The sequence below is a fragment of the Colletes latitarsis genome, unplaced genomic scaffold, assembly GCF_051014445.1.
Source record: "Colletes latitarsis isolate SP2378_abdomen unplaced genomic scaffold, iyColLati1 scaffold0006, whole genome shotgun sequence".
Taxonomy (NCBI): Eukaryota; Metazoa; Arthropoda; class Insecta; order Hymenoptera; family Colletidae; genus Colletes; species Colletes latitarsis.
Genome location: NW_027488366.1, coordinates 13,043,927 through 13,070,654, shown reverse-complemented (window position 1 = coordinate 13,070,654; position 26,728 = coordinate 13,043,927).

The window sequence follows — 26,728 nt, the reverse complement described above, 5'->3', positions numbered from 1 at the left end:
TCAATTAAACCTGGTTTCCATCAATATTTTAGAGGACAACGCATGTTAGGTCTAGGTTAGGCCTGGGATTTGCCCTCATCAGGGTCATACTTTCGCAGTTTTAACATACATGTTGACGTGATCGAGGGTTTTTTCTGCTTTGGATCACGTAGTAAAGTGGTACCACAACTAAAACAGTCAATTAAACCTGGTTTCGATCAATATTTTAGAGAATAATTCATGTTAGGTCTAGGTTAGGTCTGGGATTAGCCCTCATCAGACTCATACTTTCGCATTCTTCACATACTTGTTGAACGGATCCTGGGTTTTTACTGGTTTGGATCACGTAGTAATGTGGGGCCACACTGAAACAATCAATTAAACCTGGTCTTGATAAATATTTTAGAGGACAACCCATGTTAGGTCTGGGTTAGGTCTAGGATTTGCTCTCATCAGGCTCATACTTTCGCATATTTCTCATACTTCATGAATAGATCCTGGGATATTTCTGGATTGGATCACGTAGTAAAGTGGTACCCCAACTAAAACAGTCAATTAAGCCTGGTTTCGATCACTATTTTAGAGGATAACGCAAGTTAGGTCTGGGATAGGTCTGGGATTATCCCTCATCAGACTCATACTTTCGCACACTTCACATACTCGTTGACAAGATCCTGGGTTTGTTTCTGGTTTGGATCACGTAGTAATGTGGTACCACACTGAAACTGTCGATTAAACCTGGTTTCGAACACTATTTTAGAAGACAATGCAAGTTAGGTCTGGGATAGGTCTGGGTTTTGCCCTCATCAGGCTCATACCTACGCACACTTCACATACTCGGTGAACAGATCCTGGGTTATTTTCTGGTTTGGATCACATAGTAATGTGGTACCAAACTGAAACAGTCAATTAAACCTGGTTTCCATCAATAGTTTAGAGGACAACGCATGTTAGGTCTAGGTTAGGCCTGGGATTATCCCTCATGAGACTCATACTTTCGCACACTTCACATACTCGTTGACAAGATCCTGGGTTTTTTTCTGGTTTGGATCACGTAGTAATGTGGTACCACACTGAAACTGTCGGTTAAACCTGGTTTCGATCAATATTTTAGTGGATAACGCAAGTTAGGTCTGGGATAGGTCTGGGATTTGCCCTCATCAGACTCATACCTACGCACACTTCACATACTCGGTGAACAGATCCTGGGTTATTTTCTGGTTTGGATCACATAGTAATGTGGTACCAAACTGAAACAGTCAATTAAACCTGGTTTCCATCAATAGTTTAGAGGACAACGCATGTTAGGTCTAGGTTAGGCCTGGGATGTGCCCACATCAGGGTCATACTTTCGCAGTTTTAACATACATGTTGACCTGATCGATGGTTTTTTCTGCTTTGGATCACGCAGTAAAGTGGTACCACACTGAAACAGTCCATTAAACCTGGTTTGGATCAATATTTTAGAGGATAACGCATGTTAGGTCTAGGTTAGGCCTGGGATTTTCACTCATCAGGCTCATACTTTCGCATTCTTCACATACTTGTTGGACAGATACTGGGTTTTTTCTGGTTTGGTTCACGCAGTAATGTGGTACCACACTGAAACATTCAATTAAACCTGGTCTTGATAAATATTTTAGAGGATAACGCATGTTAGGTTTGGGTTAGGTCTTGGATTTGCCCTCATCAGGCTCATACTTTCGCATATCTCTCATACTTCATGGCTAGACCCTGGGCTGTTTCTGGATTGTACCACGTAGTAATGTGGTACCACGCTGAAACAGTCAATTAAACCTGATTTCGATCAATATTTTAGAGGATAACGCAAGTTAGGTCTGGGATAGGTCTGGGATTCGCCCTCATCAGGCTCATACTTTCGCATATTTCTCATACTTGATGCCTAGATCCTGGGTTTCTTCCGGTTTGGGTCACGTGGTAGTGTGGTACCACACTGAAACAGTCGATTAAACCTGGTTTCGAACAATATTTTTTAGGATAACGCATGTTAGGTCTAGGTTAGGCCGGGGATTTTCACTCATCAGACTCATACTTTCGCATTCTTCACATACTTGTTGAACGGATCCTGGGTTCTTACTGGTTTGGATCACGTAGTAATGTGGTACCACACTGAAACATTCAATTAAACCTGGCCTTGATAAATATTTTAGAGGATAACGCATGTTAGGTCTGGGATAGGTCTGGGATTTGCATTCATCAGACTCATACTTTCGCACGCCTCACATACTCGTTGAACAGATCCTGGGTTATTTTCTGGTTTGGATCACATAGTAATGTGGTACCACACTGAAACAGTCGATTAAACCAGGTTTCGATCAATATTTTTGAGGATAACGCATGTCAGGCCTAGGTTAGGCCTGGGATTTTCACTCTTCAGACTCATACTTTCGCATTCTTCACATACTTGTTGAACGGATCCTGGGTTTTTTCTGGTTTGGATCACGTAGTAGTGTGGTACCACACTGGAACATTCAATTAAACCTGGTCTTGATAAATATTTTAGAGGATAACGCATGTTAGGTTTGGGTTAGGTCTAGGATATGCCCTCATCAGGCTCATACTTTCGCATATTTCTCATACTTCATGGCTAGATCCTGGGCTGTTTCTGGATTGTATTACGTAGTAATGTCGTACCACGCTGAAACAGTCAATTAAACCTGGTTTCGATCAATAGTTTTGAGGATAACGCGTGTTAGGTCTAGGTTAGCCCAGGGATTTTCACTCATCAGGGTCATACTTCCGCGTTTTTGACATACTTGTTGAACTGGTCCTCGGTTTTTTCTGGTTTGGATCACGTAGCAATGTGGTACCACACTGAAGCAGTCGATTAAACCTGGTTTCGATCAATATTTTAGAGGATAACGCAAGTTTGGTCTGGGATAGGTCTGGGATTTGCCCTCATCAGGCTCATACTTTCGCGTTTTTGACATACTTGTTGAACTGGTCCTCGGTTTTTTCTGGTTTGGATCACGTAGCAATGTGGTACCACACTGAAGCAGTCGATTAAACCTGGTTTCGATCAATATTTTAGAGGATAACGCAAGTTTGGTCTGGGATAGGTCTGGGATTTGCCCTCATCAGGCTCATACTTTCGCGTTTTTGACATACTTGTTGAACTGGTCCTCGGTTTTTTCTGGTTTGGATCACGTAGCAATGTGGTACCACACTGAAGCAGTCGATTAAACCTGGTTTCGATCAATATTTTAGAGGATAACGCAAGTTTGGTCTGGGATAGGTCTGGGATTTGCCCTCATCAGGCTCATACTTTCGCATTCTTCACATACTTGTTGAACGGATCCTGGGTTTTTTCTGGTTTGGATCACGTTGTAATGTGGGACCACACCGAAACAATCAATTAAACCTGGTCATGATCAATATTTTAGAGAATAATTCATGTTATGTCTAGGTTAGGTCTGGGATTTGCTCTCATCAGGCTCATTCTTTCGCATATTTCTCATACTTGATGGCTAGATCCTGGGCTTTTTCTGGATTGCATCACGTAGTAATGAAGTACAACACTGAAACAGTCAATTAAACCTGGTTTCCATCAATATTTTAGAGGACAACGCATGTTAGGTCTAGGTTAGGCCTGGGATTTGCCCTCATCAGGGTCATACTTCCGCAGTTTTAACATACATGTTGACCTGATCGAGGGTTTTTTCTGCTTTGTATCACGTAGCAATGTGGTACCACACTGAAGCAGTCGATTAAACCTGGTTTCGATCAATGTTTTAGAGGATAACGCAAGTTTGGTCTGGGATAGGTCTGGGATTTGCCCTCATCAGGCTCATACTTTCGCATTCTTCACATACTTGTTGAACGGATCCTGGGTTTTTTCTGGTTTGGATCACGTAGTAATGTGGGACCACACTGAAACAATCAATTAAACCTGGTCATGATCAATATTTTAGAGAATAATTCATGTTATGTCTAGGTTAGGTCTGGGATTTGCTCTCATCAGGCTCATTCTTTCGCATATTTCTCATACTTGATGGCTAGATCCTGGGCTTTTTCTGGATTGCATCACGTAGTAATGAAGTACAACACTGAAACAGTCAATTAAACCAGGTTTCCATCAATATTTTAGAGGACAACGCATGTTAGGTCTAGGTTAGGCCTGGGATTTGCCCTCATCAGGGTCATACTTCCGCAGTTTTAACATACATGTTGACCTGATCGAGGGTTTTTTCTGCTTTGTATCACGTAGTAAAGTGGTTCCACACTGAAACAGTCCATTAAACCTGGTTTGGATCAATATTTTAGAAGATAACGCATGTTAGGTCTAGGTTTGCCCTGGGATTTTCACTCATCAGACTCATACTTTCGCATTCTTCACATACTTGTTGACCGGATCCTGGGTTTTCTCTGGTTTGGTTCACGTAGTAATGTGGTACCACACTGAAACATTCAACTAAACCTGGTCTTGATAAATATTTTAGAGGATAACGCATGTTAGGTTTGGGTTAGGTCTAGGATTTGCCCTCATCAGGCTCATACTTTCGCATATTTCTCATACTTCATGGCTAGATCCTGGGCTGTTTCTGGATTGTATCACGTAGTAATGTGGTACCACGCTGAAACAGTCAATTAAACCTGATTTCGATCAATATTTTAGAGGATAACGCAAGTTAGGTCTGGGATAGGTCTGGGATTCGCCCTCATCAGGCTCATACTTTCGCATATTTCTCATACTTGATGGCTAGATCCTGGGTTTCTTCCGGTTTGGGTCACGTGGTAGTGTGGTACCACACTGAAACAGTCGATTAAACCTGGTTTCGAACAATATTTTTTAGGATAACACATGTTAGGTCTAGGTTAGGCCGGGGATTTTCACTCATCAGACTCATACTTTCGCATTCTTCACATACTTGTTGAACGGATCCTGGGTTTTTACTGGTTTGGATCACGTAGTAATGTGGTACCACACTGAAACATTCAATTAAACCTGGTCTTGATAAATATTTTAGAGGATAACGCATGTTAGGTCTGGGATAGGTCTGGGATTTGCATTCATCAGACTCATACTTTCGCACGCCTCACATACTCGTTGAACAGATCCTGGGTTATTTTCTGGTTTGGATCACATAGTAATGTGGTACCACACTGAAACAGTCGATTAAACCAGGTTTCGATCAATATTTTTGAGGATAACGCATGTCAGGTCTAGGTTAGGCCTGGGATTTTCACTCTTCAGACTCATACTTTCGCATTCTTCACATACTTGTTGAACGGATCCTGGGTTTTTTCTGGTTTGGATCACGTAGTAGTGTGGTACCACACTGGAACATTCAATTAAACCTGGTCTTGATAAATATTTTAGAGGATAACGCATGTTAGGTTTGGGTTAGGTCTAGGATTTGCCCTCATCAGGCTCATACTTTCGTATATTTCTCATACTTCATGGCTAGATCCTGGGCTGTTTCTGGATTGTATCACGTAGTAATGTGGTACCACGCCGAAACAGTCAATTAAAACTAGTTTCGATCAATATTTTAGAGGATAACGCAAGTTAGGTCTGGGATAGGTCTGGGATTCGCCCTCATCAGGCTCATACTTTCGCGTTTTTCACATTGTTTAAATATGTTAAAAAACTATTTAAAATCGCGTTAGTCTGAAAACATTAAATTCTCGGCTGCGATTCCCGTATCCGTTTGTGTACGTGACACTGCGGAAGGTTAAGCGTTCGTCAGGTTCGTTGAACGTTCGGACGATTTAAAACCGCAGCCGTTTACGTGTTTTTGTACGCCGACCTCACGCGAAGATTCGCTTCGCACCGGTTTAAACGGTATCGTGACGTCAGCGTCGAGAGAGAGAACCGTATAATATATTGAAAAGAGATCGACAGCTGAATTCGGCAGCGCCGCATCGCGACGACAAGGCGCGACCGAGTCTTCGTCTGTCGATCCGCGACAATATTCGTAATTATTCACGAGCCGACTGCCAACGGGAGCGGATCCCAGAAGATCTCGCTCCTCAAGTACGGACTCGCACATAATATTCGGACTTGTATAAAAAAGAATTCTCTCCGTTGCTGCGGTTAGAGTTTCCCAGAACAATCTACCTGCGACAAAAGGGAGGTCGTAATACACGCAACGCGTGGCGCGACCGCCTTCGCTAGGAAGGATTGTACGTTGCAGTCGTTGCCGCGACCGCGACGTAAGGGACTCAGGGTGCACCCACCCAGAATCCCTTTAAAGCTATACGGCTTTGGAGCCTCCCAAAGGTCATACCGTTGAATCGGTACCGCCTCGTGGAGTGCTCTTCGTGCAAAGGTCGCCAAAAAACCCTCTCCAAAAACCCGTCGGTGTACGAGTCGACCGTACACCCTACGGAGGAGTTCGGGTTCAAGGTCGCCTCACCTTCCGTCACGCCGCCTACCAAATACGGTCCCCGTGCAACACGGTCGCCGGGTAGGCTTTATAGTGCGGTTGGACCCGCGAGGGATTTTTTGCAAAGGACACTTTACTGTCACGGTCCCCGGTAGAAACGGTCGCCGTGCAGTAATTTTACAGTGTCGCAGGAAATCACCTCGCACGACGTTCCTACGTCACCCGCACGGAGAGCGTGCTCACGGGATCCACCCATTTGGAGCTTTACGACCTCCATTTGGTGACCCGTCCGTGGCTAAGTCGCCCCCGACAGATACGAGTGAATTCTCTTCTGTTCAGGGCAAACGTATCGCTGATAGTTTCAATAAATAATTATCAGCGTACAAGTACAAATTTACAGTCCACTGATTCACGTTGAACGACAGCCGATTCCCCCCTCCCAGCGCACAGCTAGCCGCTAGGAGAGCGAGGCGAACAGCTGACGAGCGTGTTTACGATACGTGTACGCACGTATTTAATCTGAACAAACCTTTGTTACAGCAACCAAGGTTCATCCCAACCGGGGCAACGCCGGTGAATCTCCACCCCCGGCTGGATTATAAAATAATTCTCGTTTTTTTGTAATTTATATTTTTTTTATTTTTTTCATTTTTTTTTGTTAAAATTAAATAAAAGGCTTGTCGCAAAGCAACAAGCGAAAATTACAAAATAAAAAACTTATCAATCACTCTCCCTAGTATTTCCCTCGTCCGGACCCCGGTTAGAACCCTTAGTTTCTAACAAACGGTCCTTCGAGCCGGATTGAGGTTGAAAGAACAGGAAAGAGTTGCAGTACGTTCACGTAAGTCGCTGCTTACGGAACCACTTAATTTCGAGTAGATTGTAAAATCCTCGAATTAGAGATCACCATGTCTGTCGCCAAGGATGAAGGTCGAAGCGAGTTCGAAGGCGATCTCGACGACCTGATCACCCGGTTCGACATGATGTCAAGGTCGATCTCTTACTTAAAGAAACGTGGCCGAGCTCAGTTCACTGAGGAGCTCCTCAGGACAAAGCTCGCCACCGTATCCGAACAATACAAGGAAGCTATTGAGCAGTACTTGTCGATTCGGAGAAAATATGCCCCTGCGAAACGCAACACGTGCGACTTCCTCGCAAAAGGTGGCGTAGAGAATAAGGAGACGGAATATATGGAATTCCAGGCGTACGTTACCACGGAGCTGACCAGACTGGCCGCTGAATCAAAAGCGGCACCCACGTCGGTCAGCCCCCATGACGTCGCTATCGAACTTCCAAAACAACGGCTCCCCAAGTTCGGAGGTGACCCACGTAAATGGAGACATTTCGCGGATCTGTTCACCTCCGGCATAATAAATAATCCGAGGCTTGCAGATGTGCATCGATTGCAATATCTGAACGCCTGTCTGGAGGATAAAGCGTTGGCAGCGATCGCGCACCTCGAAGTTACCGATGAGAATTTCGAAGTGGCGTGGAAAACCCTGAAAGAACAATTCGGGTTACCACGTATCGTGACCGCCAAATTGCTTAATCAACTGACCAAACTGAAAACGATTAAAAGAGATGATCTCGATAGCCTAAATCAGGTCGTCGTCGTTTTCAAACAGGCCCTTGCGGCATTCGAAAAACGGGCACGATTTTACAGCAGCGAAACTGGCTGCTTGCCCATACTATTCGAAGCCATTTAGAAGGGCCTCTGAAAGCTGAGTGGGAACGGTCGCAACGTCTCACCCCGGACTATCCCTCGCATGTCGAGCTGATAGAGTTCCTGGAGGGGCATGCAAGGGCTCTAACTATGTTAGATGAAGGTCCGAGCAAGCCTACGACCGAACACCCACCGAAACATAAAGTACGGAGTCACAACTCCGTTCTAGAAAGTCCAGCTGAGAAAACTGTGACCTGCGGATTTTGCGGCCTTGAGCACAGAATGACCAAATGTGGTGCATTCAGAAACTTGACGCCGAACCGCCGCTATCAGTTTATAAAAGATAGCCAGCGGTGCATTCTCTGCTTGTCACCTCAGCATGGAAACGCGCGTTGTCCATCCGAGGAGGGGTGCCCGAAGTGCAAGGGCAGACATCATGCTCTGCTGCATTTTGAGACCTTTCGTAGCGAAACCGAAAGTCGTAAACCTGCGACAACGGTTTCGTCGGACAAACGCCCGAAAAAGCGGTATACGGCTCCATCGAGCCGGCCGCAACCTGCCGAACGAGCAGCTCGTACCACGACGTCACAGGCAACGACGTCACAGCCCGGTACGTCACATTGTATCGCGCTCGGTGCAGACGTACCGAAGGCTGTGCTGTTAGCCACGGCGAGCGTGCGTGTGTACGGAGAGAACGGTGCGTCGCGAATCGCGCGCGCACTGATCGATCAGGGTTCCGAGTCGTCTTTCATCTCCGCGAATTTGACAAATGACCTCAAATTCTCGCGGAGGAAATCCCCAGCCACAGTGACGGGCTTGGGGGGCGGCCGAACCCAACAAATTAAATACAGCGTGCAGATGCATTTGGGAACGGTACAAGATACCGCGCCGTTAGTCGAGACGAGAGCGTACATCGTACACAAAATTACGAGCTACGCCTCGCCCTTGGCCGGTGCACTCAAATGCGACGCGCTGCGGGATCTGCCGCTTGCAGATCCAAATCCAGCTTCCGGTCAACCGATTGAAGTGTTGACCGGTGCGGACCTGTACGCGCAAATTATTCGACCGGGTTTCCGTCGAATAAGCAGTACAGGTCCAATCGCCCAAGAAACTGCATTTGGCTGGATTCTTTCCGGCCCAATAAATGCTAAGGGCAGTAAAAACAAAACTTTGCGGACGTTGCACTGTAACGTCCTCGAATCGCTGGACACGGCGATTCGCAAGTTTTGGGAAGTCGAAGAACTCCCTTCGACCTCGGTACACACCAAGGCGGAGGAGGAGTGTGAAATGCACTTCCAAAAAACCGTCGCTCGAGATGCGACAGGACGGTTTGTCGTCCGATTGCCTTTTTCTTACCCGAGACCGGACGAAGCGTTAGGAAACTCCTATCGAATCGCTCTCTCCGCCCTTGGGAGGTTGAGGAAAAAATTGGACACCGACCAGACCCTCGTAAGAGAATATACGACGTTTCTCGAGGAATATGAGGAGCTGGGTCATATGACTCGCATAGAGCCTATTGACGAGACCAGACTCTATATTCCGCATCGAGCGGTCATACGCACCGAGAGTGCAACGACTAAATTAAGAGTCGTATTTAACGCGACAAGCCGAACTACCGGCGGTCGTTCATTAAATGACATCCTACACGTAGGTCCAAAATTGCAGAACGACATCACGTCAGTCTTGACCCGATGGCGTCTGTATGAATACGTGTTGGTGGCTGACATTGAGAAAATGTTCCGACAGATTCTCGTCGCCCCGCAGGATCGTCGTTTTCAATGCATCCTATGGCGCACACCCGAAAACGAACAGCTCAATGCGTTCGAATTAAATACCGTAACGTACGGTACGGCGTGTGCACCATACCTGTCGATGCGAACCCTCCTTGAGTTAAAAAATCAGGACGGGCACAGGTACCCCCTTGCCGCCCCGATTCTCGAGCAGGACATTTATGTAGACGACGTTTTTATGGGAGCACCCGATACGTCTTTGTTGGAGAAAATTCGCAACCAAGTTTGCGAGCTCCTACAAAGAGGTGGGTTTAAGCTGCGAAAATGGGCAGGAAATTCGCCATTGTTATTGCGAAATATCCCCCAAAGCGCTCACTCCCACGCCGTCGACCTTACCTTGTTCGATGACAGCGAATTAAAGGTATTAGGTTTACGCTGGATACCGTCCGGCGATTATTTTTATTTCAATCTGCAACGGTTTCAGCCGTCTGCCTTGCCGATGACAAAACGGAATTTGTTTTCGGAGATTGCTAAGTTGTTCGATCTGCTCGGCTGGTTATCACCAGTCGTGATTCGCGCAAAGATTCTGATGCAATCCCAATGGCTGGAAAAAATCCAGTGGGATGATCAAATCTCAGCGAATACGCTCAATACGTGGAATACGTTTTGCGTGGATTGGAGCAGCTTAAATAAGCTAAAAATCCCCAGATGGATTAATTATGGAGCCGACACAATTTCCGTGGAAATTCATGGATTTTGTGACGCTTCGCTCGCAGCCTACTTAGCGGTCACTTACTTACGAGTGACCACAATGAGCAATGTCACCTCCTCGACATTGATAATGGCAAAAACGCGAGTGGCTCCAATTAAAACGCAGTCAATTCCTGTACTGGAATTGAACGGCGCCGTGCTGCTCGCCGAGCTTATTGTGCACGTGGAGAAGTCACTTTCATTGAAGGTCGACAGAATAATCTGCTGGACAGATTCCACGATCGCATTGGCATGGTTGAGAAAGCACGCCTCCACATGGAAGGTTTTAATCGCCAACCGTGTGTCAAAGGTCCAAACGTTACTTCCGAATGCTGAATGGAGGCACGTTCCCACCCGCTTCAATCCCGCGGATCTGAATTCGCGCGGAGTGGAAGCTGCGGAACTCCTTCAATCTAAGCTGTGGATTTCAGGACCAAGTTGGCTAACGGAATCGAAAGATTGTTGGCCGAAAACGCCTTCGTCCATCGAGACCGAAGAAGGGAAGCGCAAAGTGCACGCCCACGTAGCAATTCCGGAGAAAGAATGGGAATTTGTATTTCGATTCTCGACCTGGAATAAGCTACTTCGCGTAACCGCATACTGTCTCCGACTGAGGGGACCGATGCAAGGTGAGCGAAGGTCGTATGATGCGAAGATCGTTGACGCGTCTGAGATGCAGCTCGCAAGCGAGAGAATTGTCCGCTACATCCAGCGCACGCATTTTGCAAAGGAGTACCGGTGTTTGAAAAACCACCGAAAAATCCCAGCAAAATCAACATTAAAAAGTCTGAACCCTTTTCTCGATGACAAAGATGTCTTGAGAGTCGGAGGCAGACTGGAAAATACAACACTGTCATGGGAAACCAAGCACCCCATAATTTTGCCGAAACATCACGTTTCTACGATGATAATTCGGCAGTGCCACATTGACACGTTGCACGGGGGATTGCAGTTGACCATGTACACAGTAAGACAAAGATTTTGGATTCTCGGCTGTCGAAATGCAGCGCGAACGGTAATCCATGGATGCATGCGATGCGTTAGATGGAGGGTAAAAACCTCCACGTAAATCATGCAGGATTTAATACCTGAGCGTTGCCGCGAGGCGAGAGCATTTTCGAACTGCGGAGTGGATTATGCGGGACCTTTTCTTGTCCGCGACTCCGCCGGTCGAGGAAAAACCGCCCACAAAGCGTACATAGCAGTTTTTGTCTGTTACGCGACACGGGCCATCCACATCGAACTCGTCCACGATTATACGACGAGTGCCTTTTTGGCAGCATTAGATCGATTCATTGCACGAAGGGGAGTTCCGTCCTGCATTTTCAGTGACAATGGAACGAACTTTGTCGGGGCAGATCGAGAATTACGCGAAAATTTCGAAGCAGTGTACAACACGCAAGAAATGCGTAATAAATGCAGTCAAAAAGGAATTAGATGGAAATTTAACCCACCGAGTGCACCGCACTTCGGTGGCATGCAAGAGGCCGGTGTGAAATCGGTGAAATTTCACCTGAAGCGGACTCTGGGCGAATTCACTCCCACAAGCGAAGAGTTACAAACATTGCTTTGTTAAATCGAAGCGAGTTTAAACTCGCGACCGATTGCCGCTTTGAGTGATAGCCCGGACGATTACGCGCCGCTCACACCGGGGCATTTCTTAGTCGGAAGTCCGCTGAACGCGCTTCCGACACAATCAGTGGAAACTGAAAAACTCTCCCGTTTGACACGATGGAGGGCGATTCAAAAATTCCACGAACAAATCTGGAGGCATTGGACACGTGATTATCTCACGCACCTCCAGAATCGTTATAAGTGGCGTACAGCCCAAAAAACATTAAAACTAAACGACTTAGTTTTAGTGCAAAATCCTCTCCTCCCCCCGAATCAATGGGAAATGGGACGAGTAGAGGAGGTATTCACCGGCAGGGATGGAAATGCACGTGTTGTTAAAATACACACGGAAAAATCCATTTTTACGCGACCTATTACGCGGTTGTGTAAGCTGCCTGTGGAAGAAACCGAGTCGGCAACGGTTAGCGACGCCGACGAGGTCACATAAAAACCATAACATCCAACGGCCGAAAGTGATCGAAAGGTGAGAAACGACCGTTTCTAGAAATAAACGGTGTTGATTCTCACCTGACCGTTGTCACTGAAAGTTCAAACGGATTAGTGGGGGTTACGAATCCACCAATCTGAGTTGGATTATTGGTAGGGCGTAACGAATAATCCGAGCGCCCCCGAATCGTAACGGAATTCGCGGAATCGAAAACCGCTCAGTTCCTAAACGACAGCATCATGAGTGACACCGCGTCCAACATATCTTGCGAGAGTAGTGCGGTATCCTTTTCCGGGGACCCGGAAATCGATGAGCGATTCGGGCGCATTTTGCAGCTCGGGGAAAGGCCCATATCCCCGAGAGGCAATAAAGAGGAGCCTACCACCGTACAGGCGCCAGGAGAACCGGAGGTGACCCTCAATTTCGGGGTCGACTCATTCAGGATTCCGGCCAGGGTTATAACGACAACCCGAAAATACCACTACCGGGCCCCCGGAGGCCAATACGTCCTCCGATGGGACAAGGACGGACACATGCGGTCCTGTGCGTGGCGGGCCGACAAACCGGAGGAATCGACCCCGCCGCCACCACCAGCAGTGCCAGGGTCGACTTTGGCTGCCCCCACCGACCGAGCTCCGCAACAAAAGCGGAAACGGAGGAAACAGGCGAAACTCGCCCCGGCCACCCCTGGACCGTCCACCAGCGGCCTGCAGCCGCAGACCCCAGCGGCCCCGGCAAAGAAAAAAAGAAGGACCTGGCAGCCGGCGTTCGGTCAGATCGCCATGGCTTTCGCCATGGCGGACCAGATGCTGACCACGTCCATGAGATTCCTTCAACAGGCTGCAGCTGGTCAATAGTAAGTACTTTTGATTTTTTACAATTAAAAGTGCGCGAGTTCTCTCTCTCCGCGTAAAAAAGTGACCGTACGGGACTACCGCGTTCTCCGGGTATTGCACAATTCGTGCAAGGGGGGGGCGGTATGTTTAAATATGTTAAAAAACTATTTAAAATCGCGTTAGTCTGAAAACATTAAATTCTCGGCTGCGATTCCCGTATCCGTTTGTGTACGTGACACTGCGGAAGGTTAAGCGTTCGTCAGGTTCGTTGAACGTTCGGACGATTTAAAACCGCAGCCGTTTACGTGTTTTTGTACGCCGACCTCACGCGAAGATTCGCTTCGCACCGGTTTAAACGGTATCGTGACGTCAGCGTCGAGAGAGAGAACCGTATAATATATTGAAAAGAGATCGACAGCTGAATTCGGCAGCGCCGCATCGCGACGACAAGGCGCGACCGAGTCTTCGTCTGTCGATCCGCGACAATATTCGTAATTATTCACGAGCCGACTGCCAACGGGAGCGGATCCCAGAAGATCTCGCTCCTCAAGTACGGACTCGCACATAATATTCGGACTTGTATAAAAAAGAATTCTCTCCGATGCTGCGGTTAGAGTTTCCCAGAACAATCTACCTGCGACAAAAGGGAGGTCGTAATACACGCAACGCGTGGCGCGACCGCCTTCGCTAGGAAGGATTGTACGTTGCAGTCGTTGCCGCGACCGCGACGTAAGGGACTCAGGGTGCACCCACCCAGAATCCCTTTAAAGCTATACGGCTTTGGAGCCTCCCAAAGGTCATACCGTTGAATCGGTACCGCCTCGTGGAGTGCTCTTCGTGCAAAGGTCGCCAAAAAACCCTCTCCAAAAACCCGTCGGTGTACGAGTCGACCGTACACCCTACGGAGGAGTTCGGGTTCAAGGTCGCCTCACCTTCCGTCACGCCGCCTACCAAATACGGTCCCCGTGCAACACGGTCGCCGGGTAGGCTTTATAGTGCGGTTGGACCCGCGAGGGATTTTTTGCAAAGGACACTTTACTGTCACGGTCCCCGGTAGAAACGGTCGCCGTGCAGTAATTTTACAGTGTCGCAGGAAATCACCTCGCACGACGTTCCTACGTCACCCGCACGGAGAGCGTGCTCACGGGATCCACCCATTTGGAGCTTTACGACCTCCATTTGGTGACCCGTCCGTGGCTAAGTCGCCCCCGACAGATACGAGTGAATTCTCTTCTGTTCAGGGCAAACGTATCGCTGATAGTTTCAATAAATAATTATCAGCGTACAAGTACAAATTTACAGTCCACTGATTCACGTTGAACGACAGCCGATTCCCCCCTCCCAGCGCACAGCTAGCCGCTAGGAGAGCGAGGCGAACAGCTGACGAGCGTGTTTACGATACGTGTACGCACGTATTTAATCTGAACAAACCTTTGTTACAGCAACCAAGGTCCATCCCAACCGGGGCAACGCCGGTGAATCTCCACCCCCGGCTGGATTATAAAATAATTCTCGTTTTTTTGTAATTTATATTTTTTTTATTTTTTTCATTTTTTTTTGTTAAAATTAAATAAAAGGCTTGTCGCAAAGCGCCAAGCGAAAATTACAAAATAAAAAACTTATCAATCACTCTCCCTAGTATTTCCCTCGTCCGGACCCCGGTTAGAACCCTTAGTTTCTAACACACATACTTGTTGAACTGATCCTGGATTTTTTCTGGTTTGGATCACGTAGTAAAGTGGTACCACACTAAAACAGTCGATTAAACCTGGTTCCGATCAATATTTTAGAGGATAACGCATGTTAGGTCTAGGTTAGCCCTGGGATTTTCACTCATCAGACTCATACTTTCGCATCCTTCACATACCTGTTGAACGGATCCTGGGTTTTTTCTGGTTTGGATCACGTAGTAATGTGGTACCAAACTGAAACGGTCAATTAAACCTGGTTTCGATCAATATTTTAGAGGATAACGCAAGTTAGGTCTGGGATAGGTCTGGGATTTGCTCTCATCAGGCTCATTCTTTCGCATATTTCTCATACTTGATGGCTAGATCCTGGGCTTTTTCTGGATTGCATCACGTAGTAATGAAGTACAACACTGAAACAGTCAATTAAACCTGGTTTCCATCAATATCTTAGAGGACAACGCAAGTTAGGTCTGGGATATGTCTGGGATTTGCCCTCATCAGGCTCATACTTTCGCGTTTTTCACATACTTGTTAAACAGATCCTGGGTTTTTTCTGGTTTGGATCACGTAGTAGTGTGGTACCACACTGAAACAGTCCATTAAACCTGGTTTGGATCAATATTTTAGGGGATAACGCATGTTAGGTCTAGGTTAGGTCTGGGATTTTCACTCATCAGACTCATACTTTCGCATTCTTCACATACTTGATGAACGGATCCTGGGTTTTTTCTGGTTTGGATCACGTAGTAATGTGGTACCACACTGAAACAGTCGATTAAACCTGGTTTCGATCAAAATTTTAGAGGATAACGCAAGTTAGGTCTGGGATAGGTCTGGGATTTTCACTCATCAGACTCATACTTTCGCATTCTTCACATACTTGTTGAACGGATCATGGGATTTTTCTGGTTTGGATCACGTAGTAATGTGGGATCACACTGAAACAGTCAATTAAACCTGGTTTCGATCAATATTTTAGAGAATAATTCATGTTAGGTCTAGGTTAGGTCTGGGATTTGCTCTCATCAGGCTCATTCTTTCGCATATTTCTCATACTTGATGGCTAGATCCTGGGCTTTTTCTGGATTCCATCACGTAGTAATGAAGTACAACACTGAAACAGTCAATTAATCCTGGTTTCCATGAATATTTTAGAGGACAACGCACGTTAGGTCTAGGTTAGGTCTGGGATTTTCTCTCATCAGACTCATAATTTCGCAGTTTTAACATACATGTTGACCTGATCGAGGGTTTTTCTGCTTTGGATCACGTAGTAAAGTGGTATCACACTGGAGCTGTCCATTAAACCTGGTTTGGATCAATATTTTAGAGGATAACGCATGTTAGGTTTGGGTTAGGTCTAGGTTTGCTCTCATCAGGCTCATTCTTTCGCATATTTCTCATACTTGATGGCTAGATCCGGGGCTTTTTCAGGATTGCATCACGTAGTAATGAAGTACAACACTGAAACAGTCAATTAAACCTGGTTTCCATCAATATCTTAGAGGACAACGCAAGTTAGGTCTGGGATAGGTCTGGGACTTGCCCTGATCAGGCTCATACTTTCGCATATTTCTCATACATGTTGAACAGATCCTGGGTTTTTTCTGGTTTGGATCACGTAGTAATGTGGGACCACACTGAAACAATCAATTAAACCTGGTCTTGATAAATATTTTAGAGGATAACGCATGTTAGGTCTGGGTTAGGTCTAGGATTTGCCCTCATCAGGCTCATACTTTCGCATATTTCTCATACTTCATGGCTAGATCCTGGGCTGTTTCTGGATTGTATCACGTAGTAATGTGGTACCACGCTGAAACAGTCAATCAAACCTGGTTTTCATCAATATTTTAGAGGATAACGCAAGTTAGGTCTGGGATAGGTCTAGGATTTGCCCTCATCAGGCTCTTACTTTCGCATATTTCTCATACTTCATGGCTAGATCCTGGGCTGTTTCTGGATTGTATCACGTAGTAATGTGGTACCACGCTGAAACAGTCAATCAAACCTGGTTTCCATCAATATTTTAGAGGATAACGCAAGTTAGGTCTAGGTTAGGTCTGGGATTTGCTCTCATCAGGCTCATTCTTTCGCATATTTCTCATACTTGATGGCTAGATCCTGGGCTTTTTCTGGATTGCATCACGTAGTAATGTAGTACCACACTGAAACAGTCAATGAAACCTGATTTCCATCAATATTATAGAGGACAACGCAAGTTAGGTCTAGGTAAGTCCTGGGATTTTCACTCATCAGTCTCATACTTTCGCATTCTTCACATACTTGTTGAACTGATCCTGGGTTTTTTTCTGGTTTGGATCACGTAGTAGTGTGGTACCACACTGAAACAGTCGATTAAACCTGGTTCCGATCAATATTTTAGAGGATAACGCATGTTAGGTCTAGGTTAGCCCTGGGATTTTCACTCATCAGTCTCATACTTTCGCATTCTTCACATACTTGTTGAACTGATCCTGGGTTTTTACTGGTTTGGATCACGTAGTAATGTGGTACCACACTGAAACAGTCGATTAAACCTAGTCTCGATCAATATTTTAGTGAATAATTCATGTTAGGTCTAGGTTAGGTCTGGGATTTGCTCTCATTAGGCTCATTCTTTCGCATATTTCTCATACTTGATGGCTAGATCCTGGGCTTTTTCTGGATTGCATCACGTAGTAATGTAGTACCACACTGAAACAGTCAATGAAACCTGGTTTCCATCAATATTTTAGAGGACAACGCAAGCTAGGTCTAGGTAAGGCCTGTGATTTTCACTGATCAGACTCATACTTTCGCATGCTTCACATACTTGTTCAACGGATCCTGGGTTTTTTCTGGTTTGGATCACGGAGTAATGTGGTGCCACACTGAAACAGTCGACTAAACCTGGTCTCGATCAATATTTTAGAGAATAATTCATGGTAGGTCTAGGTTAGGTCTGGGATTTGCTCTCATCAGGCTCATTCTTTCGCATATTTCTCATACTTGATGGCTAGATCCTGGGCTTTTTCTGGATTCCATCACGTAGTAATGAAGTACAACACTGAAACAGTCAATTAATCCTGGTTTCCATCAATATTTTAGAGGACAACGCATGTTAGGTCTAGGTTAGGTCTGGGATTTTCTCTCATCAGACTCATACTTTCGCAGTTTTAACATACATGTTGACCTGATCGAGGGTTTTTCTGCTTTGGATCACGTAGTAAAGTGGTATCACACTGGAGCTGTCCATTAAACCTGGTTTGGATCAATATTTTAGAGGATAACGCATGTTAGGTTTGGGTTAGGTCTAGGTTTGCCCTCGTCAGGCTCATACTTTCGCATATTTCTCATACTTAATGGCTAGATCCTGGGCTGTTTCAGGATTGTATCACGTAGTACCGTGGTACCACGCTGAAACAGTCAATTAAACCTGGTTTCGATCAATATTTTAGAGGATAACGCAAGTTAGGTCTGGGACAGGCCTGGGATTCGCCCTCATCAGGCTCATACTTTCGCGTTTTTCACATACTTGTTGAACTGATCCTGGGTTTTTTCTGGTTTCGGTTCACGTAGTAAGGTGGTACCACACTGAAACAGTCGATTAAACCTGGTTTCGATCAATATTTTAGAGGATAACGCAAGTTAAGTCTGGGATAGGTCTGGTATTTCACCTCACCAGACTCATACTTTCGCGTTTTTCACATACTTGTTGAACAGATCCTCGGTTTTTTCTGGTTTGGATCACGTAGTAGTGTGGTACCACAATGAAACAGTCCATTAAACCAGGTTTCGCTCAATATTTTAGAGGATAACGCATGTTAGGTCTAGGTTAGGTCTGGGATTCGCTCTCATCAGGCTGATTCTTTCGCATATTTCTCATACTTGATGGCTAGATCCTGGGCTGTTCCTGGATTGTATCACGTAGTAATGTGGTACCACGCTGAAACAGTCAATCAAACCTGGTTTCCATCAATATTTTAGAGGATAACGCAAGTTAGGTCTGGGATAGGTCTAGGATTTGCCCTCATCAGGCTCTTACTTTCGCATATTTCTCATACTTCATGGCTACATCCTGGGCTAGTTCTGGAGTGGATCACGTAGTAAAGTGGTACCACACTGAAACATTCAATGATACCTGGTCTGGATAAATATTTTAGTGGATAACGCATCTTAGGTCTGGGTTAGGTCTAAGATTGCCCTCATCAGGGTCACAGTTTCGCGTTTTTCACATACTTGTTGAACAGATCCTGGGTTTTTTCTGGTTTGGATCACGAAGTAGTGTGGTACCACACTGAAACAGTCCATTAAACCTGGTTTCGCTGAATATTTTAGAGGATAACGCATGTTAGGTCTAGGTTAGGTCTGGGATTTGCTCTCATCAGGCTCATTCTTTCGCATATTTCTCATACTTGATGGCTAGATCCTGGGCTTTTTCTGGATTGCATCACGTAGTAATGTAGTACCACACTGAAACAGTCAATGAAACCTGGTTTCCATCAATATTATAGAGGACAACGCAAGTTAGGTCTAGGTAAGGCCTGGGATTTTCACTCATCAGTCTCATACTTTCACATTCTTCACATACTTGTTGAACTGATCCTGGGTTTTTACTGGTTTGGATCACGTAGTAATGTGGTACCACACTGAAACAGTCGATTGAACCAGGTTTCGCTCAATATTTTAGAGGATAACGCATGTTAGGTCTAGGTTAGGTCTGGGATTCGCTCTCATCAGGCTGATTCTTTCGCATATTTCTCATACTTGATGGCCAGATCCTGGGCTCTTTCTGGATTGCATCACGTTGTAATGTAGTACCACAGTGAAACAGTCAATGAAACCTGGTTTCGATCAATATTTTAGAGAATAATTCATGTTAGGTCTAGGTTAGGTCTGGGATTTGCTCTCATCAGGCTCATTCTTTCGCATATTTCTCATACATGTTGAACAGATCCTGGGTTTTTTCTGGTTTGGATCACGTAGTAATGTGGGACCACACTGAAACAATCAATTAAACCTGGTCTTGATAAATATTTTAGAGGATAACGCATGTTAGGTCTGGGTTAGGTCTAGGATTTGCCCTCATCAGGCTCATACTTTCGCATATTTCTCATACTTCATGGCTAGATCCTGGGCTGTTTCTGGATTGTATCACGTAGTAATGTGGTACCACGCTGAAACAGTCAATCAAACCTGGTTTCCATCAATATTTTAGAGGATAACGCAAGTTAGGTCTGGGATAGGTCTACGATTTGCCCTCATCAGGCTCTTACTTTCGCATATTTCTCATACTTCATGGCTAGATCCTGGGCTAGTTCTGGAGTGGATCACGTAGTAAAGTGGTACCACACTGAAACATTCAATGATACCTGGTCTGGATAAATATTTTAGTGGATAACGCATCTTAGGTCTGGGTTAGGTCTAAGATTTGCCCTCATCAGGCTCACAGTTTCGCGTTTTTCACATACTTGATGGCTAGATCCTGGCCTTTTTCTGGATTGCATCACGTAGTAATGTAGTACCACACTGAAACAGTCAATGAAACCTGGTTTCCATCAATATTATAGAGGACAACGCAAGTTATGTCTAGGTAAGACCTGGGATTTTCACTCATCAGTCTCATACTTTCGCATATTTCTCATACTTCATGGCTAGATCCTGGGCTGTTTCTGGATTGTATCACGTAGTAATGTGGTACCACGCTGAAACAGTCAATCAAACCTGGTTTCCATCAATATTTTAGAGGATAACGCAAGTTAGGTCTAGGTTAGGTCTGGGATTTGCTCTCATCAGGCTCATTCTTTCGCATATTTCTCATACTTGATGGCTAGATCCTGGGCTTTTTCTGGATTGCATCACGTAGTAATGTAGTACCACACTGAAACAGTCAATGAAACCTGATTTCCATCAATATTATAGAGGACAACGCAAGTTAGGTCTAGGTAAGTCCTGGGATTTTCACTCATCAGTCTCATACTTTCGCATTCTTCACATACTTGTTGAACTGATCCTGGGTTTTTACTGGTTTGGATCACGTAGTAATGTGGTACCACACTGAAACGGTCAATTAAACCTGGTTTCGATCAATATTTTAGAGGATAACGCAAGTTAGGTCTGGGATAGGTCTGGGATTTGCCCTCATCAGGCTCATACTTTCGCGTTTTTCACATACTTGTTGAACAGATCATGGGTTTTTTCTGGTTTGGGTCACGTAGTAGTGTGACACCACACTGAAACAGTCGATTACACCTGGTTTCGATCAATATTTTAGAGGATAACGCATGTTAGGTCTAGGATAGCCCTGGGATTTTCACTCATCAGACTCATACTTTCGCATTCTTCACATACTTGTTGAACTGTTCCTGGGTTTTTTTCTGGTTTGGATCACGTAGTAATGTGGTACCACACTGAAACAGTCGATTAAACCTGGTTCCGATCAATATTTTAGAGGATAACGCATGTTAGGTCTAGGTTAGCCCTGGGATTTTCACTCATCAGTCTCATACTTTCGCATTCTTCACATACTTGTTGAACTGATCCTGGGTTTTTACTGGTTTGGATCACGTAGTAATGTGGTACCACACTGAAACAGTCGATTAAACCTAGTCTCGATCAATATTTTAGTGAATAATTCATGTTAGGTCTAGGTTAGGTCTGGGATTTGCTCTCATTAGGCTCATTCTTTCGCATATTTCTCATACTTGATGGCTAGATCCTGGGCTTTTTCTGGATTGCATCACGTAGTAATGTAGTACCACACTGAAACAGTCAATGAAACCTGGTTTCCATCAATATTTTAGAGGACAACGCAAGCTAGGTCTAGGTAAGGCCTGTGATTTTCACTGATCAGACTCATACTTTCGCATGCTTCACATACTTGTTCAACGGATCCTGGGTTTTTTCTGGTTTGGATCACGGAGTAATGTGGTGCCACACTGAAACAGTCGACTAAACCTGGTCTCGATCAATATTTTAGAGAATAATTCATGGTAGGTCTAGGTTAGGTCTGGGATTTGCTCTCATCAGGCTCATTCTTTCGCATATTTCTCGTACTTCATGGCTAGATCCTGGGCTATTTCTGGATTGGATCACGTAGTAAAGTGGTACCACACTGAAACATTCAATGAAACCTGGTCTGGATAAATATTTTAGAGGATAACGCATCTCAGGTCTGGGTTAGGTCTAAGATTTGCCCTCATCAGGCTCACAGTTTCGCGTTTTTCACATACTTGTTGAACAGATAATGGGTTTTTTCTGGTTTGGATCACGTAGTAATGTGGTACCACACTGAAACAGTAGATTAAACCTGGTTTCGATCAATATTTTAGAGGATAACGCATGTTAGGTCTAGGTTAGCCCTGGGATTTTCACACATCAGACTCATACTTTCGCATTCTTCACATACTTGTTGAACTGATCCTCTGTTTTTTCTGGTTTGGATCACGTAGTAATGTGGTACCACACTGAAACAGTCGATTAAACCTGGTCTCGATCAATATTTTAGAGAATAATTCATGTTAGGTCTAGGTTAGGTCTGGGATTTGCTCTCATCAGGCTCATTCCTTCGCATATTTCTCAGACTTGATGGCTAGATCCTGGGTTATTTTCTGGTTTGGATCACATAGTAATGTGGTACCACACTGAAGCATTCGATTAAACCAGATTTCGATCAATATTTTAGAGTATAACTCACGTTAGGTCTAGGTTAGGCCTGGGATTTTCACTGATCAGACTCATACTTTCGCATTCTTCACATACTTGTTGAACGGATCCTGGGTTTTTTCTGGTTCGGATCACGTAGTAATGTGGTACCACACTGAAACGGTCAATTAAACCTGGTTTCGATAAATATTTTAGAGGATAACGCAAGTTAGGTCTGGGATAGGTCTGGGATTTGCCCTCATCAGACTCATACTTTCGCATTCTTCACATACTTGTTGAACAGATCCTGGGTTTTTTCTGGTTTGAATCACGTAGTAATGTGGGACCACACTGAAACAATCAATTAAACCTGGTCTTGATAAATATTTTAGAGGATAACGCATGTTAGGTCTGGCTTAGGACTAGGATTTGCCCTCATCAGGCTCATACTTTCGCATATTTCTCATACTTGATGGCTAGATCCTGGGCTGTTTCTGGATTGTATCACGTAGTAATGCGGTACCACACTGAAACAGTCGGTTAAACCAGGTTTCGATCAATATTTTAGTGGATAACGCATGTTAGGTCTAGGTTGGCACTGGGATTTTCACTCATCAGACTCATACTTTCGCATTCTTCACATACTTGTTGAACTGATCCCGGGTTTTTTCTGGTTTGGATCACGTAGTAATGCGGTACCACACTGAAACAGTCGATTAAACCTGGTTTCGATCAATATTTTAGAGGATAACGCATGTTAGGTCTAGGTTAGCCCTGGGATTTTCACTCATCAGACTCATACTTTCGCATTCTTCACATACTTGTTGAACTGATCCTCGGTTTTTTCTGGTTTGGATGACGTAGTAATGTGGTGCCACACTGAAACAGTCGACTAAACCTGGTTTCGATCAATATTTTAGAGGATAACGCATGTTAGGTCTAGGTTAGGCCTGGAATTTTCAATCATCAGACTCATACTTTCGCATTCTTCAAATACTTGTTGTACGGATCCTGGGCTGTTTCTCGATTGTATCACGTAGTAATGTAGTACCACACTGAAACAGTCAATGAAACCTGGTTTCCATCACTATTTTAGAGGACAACGCAAGTTAGGTGTAGGTAAGGCCTGAGATTTTCACTCATCAGACTCATACTTTCGCATTCTTCACATACTTGTTGAACGGATCCTGGGTTTTTTCTGGTTTGGATCACGTAGTAATGAGGTACCACACTGAAACGGTCAACTAAACCTGGTTTCGATCGATATTTTAGAGGATAACACAAGTTAGGTCTGGGATAGGTCTGGGATTTGCCCTCATCAGGCTCATACTTTCGCGTTTTTCACATACTTGTTGAACAGATCATGGGTTTCTTCTGGTTTGGGACACGTAGTAATGAGGTACCACACTGAAACAGTCGATTAAACCTGGTTTCGATCAATATTTTAGAGGATAACGCAAGCTAGGTCTAGGTTAGGCCTGGGATTTTCACTGATCAGTCTCATACTTTCGCATTCTTCACATACTTGTTGAACTGATCCTGGGTTTTTTCTGGTTTGCATCACGTAGTAATGTGGTACCACACTGAAACAGTCGATTAAACCTGGTTTCGATCAATATTTTAGAGGATAACGCATGTTAGGTCTAGGTTAGCCCTGGGATTTTCACTCATCAGACACATACTTTCACATTCTTCACATACTTGTTGAACAGATCCTGGGTTTTTTCTGGTTTGGAACACGTAGTAATGTGGTACCACACTGAAACAGTCGATTAAACCTGGTTTCGATCAATATTTTAGAGGATAACGCAAGTTAAGTCTGGGATTGGTCTGGGATTTGACCTCATCAGACTCATACTTTCGCACACTGCACATACTCGTTGAACAGATCCTGGGTTATTTTCTGGTTTGGATAACATAGTAATGCGGTACCACACTGAATCAGTCGATTAAACCAGGTTTCGATCAATATCTTAGAGTATAACTCATGTTAGGTCTAGGTTAGGCCTGGGATTTTCACTCATCAGACTCATACTCTCGCATTCTTCACATACTTGTTGGACGGATCCTGGGTTTTTTCTGGTTTGGATCGCGTAGTAGTGTGGTACCACACTGAAACAGTCGATTAAACCTGGTTTCGATCAAAATTTTAGAGGATAACGCAAGTTAGGTCTGGGATAGGTCTGGGATTTGATCTCATCAGACTCATACTTTCGCACACTTCACATACTCGTTGAACAGATCCTGGGTTATTTTCTGGTTTGGATCACATAGTAATGCGGTACCACACTGAAACAGTCGATTAAACCAGGTTTCGATCAATATTTTAGAGTATAACTCATGTTAGGTCTAGGTTAGGCCTGGGATTTTCACTCATCAGACTCATACTTTCGCATTCTTCACATACTTGTTGAACAGATCCTGGGTTTTTTCTGGTTTGGATCACGTAGTAGTGTGGTACCACACTGAAACAGTCGATTAAACCTGGTGTCGATCAAAATTTTAGAGGATAACGCAAGTTAGGTCTGGGATAGGTCTGGGATTTGACCTGATCAGACACATACTTTCGCATACTTCACATACTCCTTGAACAGATCCTGGGTTATTTTCTGGTTTGGATCACATAGTAATGCGGTACCACACTGAAACAGTCGATTAAACCAGGTTTCGATGAATATTTTAGAGTATAACTCTTGTTAGGTCTAGGTTAGGCCTGGGATTTTCACTCATCAGACTCATACTTTCGCATTCTTCACATACTTGTTGAACAGATCCTGGGTTTTTTCTGGTTTGGATCACGTAGTAATGTGGTACCACACTGAAACAGTCCATTAACCCTGGTTTGGATCAATATTTTAGGGGATAACGCATGTTAGGTCTAGGTTAGGTCTGGGATTTTCACTCATCAGACTCATACTTTTTTTTTTTTTTTTTTTTTTTTTTTTTTTTTTTTTTTTTTTTTTCGTGGGGAAGATCTTCGAAAGACTCCCTCCCACCTCCTTGGGGAGAGGTGGGAGGGGTGTGTGGGATTCCCCGCGCCCGTACAACGACAGGCGCGGGACCTACCCACTAAAAACCCCACGGTGACCCTTCGGCACGCCTTGGGAGGATACCGGGAATCGCTCGAAGCATTCTTCCGGTATCCTCCCCGTGCCCGCGCTTTCGCGCCCATCCCCCGGGGGGACAATCGGTCCCCCCAGTAGACACACTGCCTCATAGCGGCGGGACGGGGCCACTCCATCCCGCCGCTATCCGTCCCGGGGCCGCGTTTAGTGGCGGCTGCGAGCCCCAACTCGCAACCGCCCGCGACCCCGTTTCCACCCCTCGGCGGCCGGGCGTTCATGGCCGCACCAGACCGCCGAGGGTGCCTCCCCTTGCGTCGGGCCGGTAGGGGGAGGCACTCCTACCCCCAACCGGTCCGACCCGGCGCCGCCTGGCGGGAGGAGGGTCCCCTCAGGACCCCCCTCCCAGCCTAGGTCATCCGCCACGCCGAGGCGACCGCCCGCGACGTCTCGCGAGCGGGCGACGACCTCGGGCCACCGCACGAGCGCGAGCTTCAGCGCGCCGCTGAAGCTCGCGCTCCCTCCCCGCGGCCTCCTTCTGCAACATTACGTTCTCGCAGAAGGAGGCCACGGCCCTCCACTTCTCCTCGCTGCCGAGCATGGCGCGCACCACGCCCAGCAGCGAGACATCCCGCCCGACGGCGCCGACCAGGACACGGCGCTCCCCCTCCCACGCGGGGCATACCTCCAGGGTATGATCCGCCGTGTCCTGCTCAGCGTCGCAGTGGCAGCAACGCGCCGTCGGCTCCTTCCCTATCCGGCACAGATATCTTCCGAAGCTGCCATGCCCGGAAAATACCTGTGCCATCCGGTAGGTGAGGCTGCCATGGCCTCTGTCCAGCCACTCCTTCAGGAGTGGCCGAACCGCCCCGACAGTCCGGTGCCCCGCGGTTGGCAGAGCCAGCCGCTCCTGCCACGCGAGCAACACGGACTGCCGGGCCTGGCGCTTCAAATCGCCCCAAGCAGGTTCCTGCCCGCC